The sequence below is a fragment of the Elephantulus edwardii genome, unplaced genomic scaffold (genome assembly GCF_000299155.1).
Source record: "Elephantulus edwardii isolate Elephantulus edwardi_28Jun2011 unplaced genomic scaffold, EleEdw1.0 scaffold00075, whole genome shotgun sequence".
NCBI classification, from domain to species: domain Eukaryota; kingdom Metazoa; phylum Chordata; class Mammalia; order Macroscelidea; family Macroscelididae; genus Elephantulus; species Elephantulus edwardii.
The window spans coordinates 6,413,323-6,418,113 of NW_006399825.1; the positions used below are offsets into that span (position 1 = coordinate 6,413,323).

At 34.6% G+C, this 4,791-nt stretch overlaps 1 protein-coding gene across 1 annotated transcript in view; it reads right to left on the minus strand.

The window, feature by feature from the left end:
- FAM126B (family with sequence similarity 126, member B) overlaps positions 1-4,791 on the minus strand; it is a 69,136-nt gene that overhangs the window by 39,300 nt on the left and 25,045 nt on the right. Inside the window, exon 2 of the mRNA XM_006889080.1 lies at positions 1,510-1,609. The gene's annotated coding sequence lies outside the window, so the exon portion shown is untranslated. The remainder of the gene's footprint in view (positions 1-1,509; positions 1,610-4,791) is intronic.

Consider the following 4,791-nt stretch of genomic DNA (forward strand, 5'->3'; position numbering starts at 1 on the left):
TGTTCATTAAAATTATTAAAAAAGAAACAAGCCTGGAAGGAGGAGTGGTATCCACTTCCGAAAAAGCTTGCCTCTGGAAACTCTATGAACTTGGAGAAATGAAAATGATGAAAGTTATACTGATGTCCAGGTCTTTTGCTCATAGGGTTGCTATGAGTTGTCTAGGACTGGACAGCACTTAACCACAACAATTACAACAACATTAACTGAATGCCTGAGTTGGGTCCTGAGGACACAGAAATGAGGAAAACAAATTATGATTCCTTTGATGAATTAGATAAAAATATATATTGATAAATAGCTATATAATTATCAGGTAAACATACAAGTAGACAATATTGTCTTGCTACTATAAATTTTCAAGCCAGGTGAACAACTATGTAGGTATTTCAAATATGCTATTACTGTAAATACCAAATAAACTAAGGAAAAAACCCAAAACAGTAATGTCGAACTGGGCAGTCACAAGGAACATGGGACTATTTAAATTAATAAAAATGAAATAAAATTTAAATATTCAATTTCCTTAATTTTTTAGCTATGTTTCAAGTCCTCAAAGTACACAATGCTGTTGCTGTTAGGTGTTGCTGGTTCCATTTCAGTTAGTAAGAACCCCATCTGACAAAGAACTGCCATCAATGGGTTTGTAGGCTGTCACTGTTATGGGTCAGATTCCTGTTCTCTTTCTCCTGTTGAGCTCCTGTTGGTTCAAACCAATCAATCTTTTCGTTAGCAGCCAAGTGCTTACCCTTTGCACCAACTGGGCTAGCATGTTCTATCAACCTAGATACAGAAAATTTCCAACATCACAGAGATACAGGGGCTGCACGAATTTAGGTTAGGTAGCCAGATAACATAGTAATGCCTAATAAACTAAATTCCAATTGTATGCAATAAAAGGATTTTATAAAACAGGCAGTATCCATGTAATAAAAGTGTCATTTATGAAAAACCCAGTAGGAGAAAAACTAACCCCTGTAAAGCTGATTACATTGAAAATTTGAGACACATGCAATGGTCTGTAATAATATATGTCATTTAACTTTGTGATATACATCAAAATATTATTACATTAAAAAACCCCAACAAAACATTATTATTATTATTATTATTGTTGTTATTGTTGTTGTTATCTTATGTTGAAGAGCTTTAGTATAACTACAAGTGTTTCTTTAATGCTCTATGAAAAGAAGAATATATTATATGCTAAGACAAATATTTTACTGATGTTACATATCTAATGTACTTGGTTGTTTGGATTCAGGTACAAACTCAAAATTAAAGACAGATTTAAAAACAGCACTTGTTTGCAATATGAAATTCCCTTATTAAAAGGTAAATTTACTTTCAAAAGTAAAATTCAGTAACGAAAATGTGATTACTTTATGCCTCAGGGGTAAAAATGCTCAATAAACAGAAACAAGTCATCAAAGTAGAAGAAACAACATGTCTAATTTTACAGGGAGATTCATTACTTATTCTTTAAAAGCTTGGAGCTTATGACTTTACCTTTGTTTAAAGATCAGTTTTCTAAAGGAGGAGGTGGCACAGGAATGTGGCAGATTTCACGTGTGGAATTCATTTGTTGGGACATAAACAGTTTCCAATTCTATAAAAAACAAAAATGAAAAACTGACATATATCCGAAAAAGGAATACAAAGGAGCAAGAATAATTTTCAAAAGCCTTTCATAAGTTTACCTAATTTTTAAAAATGAAGGGTCCAAAGTGCTTCTAAAATAATGACCAGATTGGCAATAAAATGAGAGAGGAAATCTTAAGATTTATTCTCAAATGTGCCATTAATTATCTGTAATACTCTCATGTGGTTTTTTAAATTATCTGGAGCTTTATGAAAATAATTTGTAAAATTAAGTCTCTTTCAGACATAAAATTCTATGAATATAATCTTTGAAAAGTTACCGTAACAACATTCACTTAACCAATCATCTTTTAAAAAATCTTCCATTATAATTTTGATTTTTGTAACTTTTAGCAGCCCAATAAAAAGACAAAATTTAACAAAGTATCACAGTATACAAAATAATTTTGGATGAGTTTAAAAGAACTAGTTTTTTGCCTTTTATGGTGAATGAAAACACAGGAAAAAAGCTATTACTTGAATTTCTGAAACGAAAATAGATTAAAAACTTTGAGTTCTAGAGTTTAAAATTGTTAAAAGTATAAAGATTCTTCTTAGGAAAAAAGAACTTTTCATTTATTGGCTGACTGCATTATACTAAAGTTCTGTGATTCAAAATTGCATTACAATCTCAAAATCAGAAACACTAAAAAAACCCCAAACAAACCCAAAAGCCAAACCACAACACTCCAAAATACCAAAAATTACATTAAAAAAAATGAAAATAAAGTCTACTTTTTTCTTTGAATACAAAGAACAAAGAAATACAATTCCCTTGAAGTTCAATGACATTATCATTCTGAAGTTTCCAGTGTTTGTGGTAAGATACTGGTGGTTGTAAGAACTGCAGGTTGTAAGAACACCAAGTCTTTGGTATTTCAAATAGAAGCAGGGTCACCTCTGGTAGACAAGTTTCAGCAGAGCTTCCAGACTGAGACAGATCAGGTAAGAAGCAGGACTAGCTATCCATTTTTGCAAAATGGGTCCTAGTAAACACATGAATAGAAGCCGAATAGTGTCTAATGTACTGCTGAAAGATGAAGCCCTCAGTTTGGAAAGCACTCATAGTATGACTGTGGAAGAGCTGCCTCCTCAGAGCACAGTACTGATTAACACAGTGACTACAACAATGGGTTTGAAGACAGCAGAGCTTGGGAGGATGGCTCAGGATCGGGCAGGGTTGCACAAAAAGGTCCACATAGTCGTCTGCTGCACAGAGTTGCTACAAAGGAAGGGTCAACTCAACAGGATCTAAGGGCAACAACTCCAACCCCAGTAGTTGACTTTTAACCTCATATAATGAGCTTTCAAATGTGATTTTGATTTCATGAGAAGGTTTTGTTGTGGAGAAAACAAAAAAGATTAAAAGACTCTCTTGGGAAAGATAAAAAATTGGTAACACATGTGAAGGGCCAATGTCAAAGGAAGTGAGTAGGGAAAAGACTACACTACGACAGCCCTTTTGGACCTTGAACACTTTAAATTACCAAGACAAATGCCAATTTATGAACCAGTGCAAGAATGTGACTGAAGGACTACACCAGGACACTTTGTAGAACTAGGCCTCTCAGTCTATTAGGGCTGACTGAGGACATGTAATAAGCGCTCATAAAAACCTCCAAAACATCCCTAAAACAGCCCAATCTTTGATTAACCAGACACGACTTAACCCATTATTTCATTACAAAAACAAAAAATGGGAACTCAGCCTGGAAGATAACATTATCTAGGGACTCTACACATCAATAAAAAAACACTGCTAAGTATGCAAGGGATAAGAAAATAGACTGATAATTAAAAGAAAATTAACTCTAGACAACACATCAGAGCTATCCCTAATCCAATATTAGAGTTAGCAGGTGAGAAATATTAAAAAAATTCTATATTAGAGAAAAGAGAAGGGGAAATGGAGAAAACTAAACACGGATGGGTGGAGCTCCGATGTCTACTGGTAAGGAATTGTGCTGCCAACCCAAAGAACACAATGTGAATTCACCAGCTGCTCCACGGGAGAAAGATGGGCTGTCTTGTCCCATGTGATTAACTGCCTCTTAAAATCCACCGCAGGGTCAGCTATGGGGCGGCTCCAAATTGAAGGTACCCAACAACATGAATGATAGAGACTTTAAGAGGAATCAGGATCTATAAAAATAATGAAGACATTCTCAAACTGAATAAAATAAGTATAAAACTAATAACTCAACATACTGGTTTTATACCTCCTGGATACACCAGAATGTAAAATTAGTATACTGAAAGACAGATTAGTAAAAACATACACAGAACTAAGCGCACAGAGGAAGAAAAGAGAAAGACAAAGATAAAGGGGAAAGGAGCAGGAAGAAAGTGGAAAGTTTACTGTATTACAAACATGGGACATGCTAGAGCTCCAGACAAGAGGTCAAAGAAAGAAGACAAGAGAAGGACATAAGAGGTATACAAATTGGCAAAGAGGAGGTAAAATTATCCCGCTATGCAGATGACATGATAGTATACTTAGAAAACCCTGAAGACTCAACAAGAAAACTATTGGACATAGTTGACCAATTCAGCAAAGTAGCAGGACACAAGATCAACATACAAAAAGCAGTTGGATTTCTCTACAGTGACAAAGAGAATACAGACCTGGAGCTATGAAAAACAATACCCTTCACAATAGCTAATCACAAGATAAAATATTCGGGAGTAAATATAACTAGAAGCACAAAGGATCTATTCAAAGAAAATTACAAAACATAACTACAAGAAACAAAAAGAGATCTGGAGAAGTGGAAGAATATCTCTTGCTCAAGTATAGGAAGACTCAATATTGTGAAAATGGCAATATTACCAAAGGCAATTTACAAGATCAATGCAATCCCAATACAAATACCAATCCCATTCTTCAACGAGATGGAAAAGGCAATCTCCAGCTTCATTTGGAATGGAAAAAAGCCACAAATAAGCAAAGCACTCCTTAAAAATAGAAAAAAGGTAGGAGGCATCTCACTCCCCGATTTAAAATCCTACTACACTGCCGTGGTAGTCAAGACAGCATGGTACTGGTACAATGACAGACACATAGATCAATGGAATAGAATTGAGAACCAGGAAATCAGCCCATCAATTTATGGTCAACTGAATTTTGAAAAAGAGATGAAATCAGTTAAG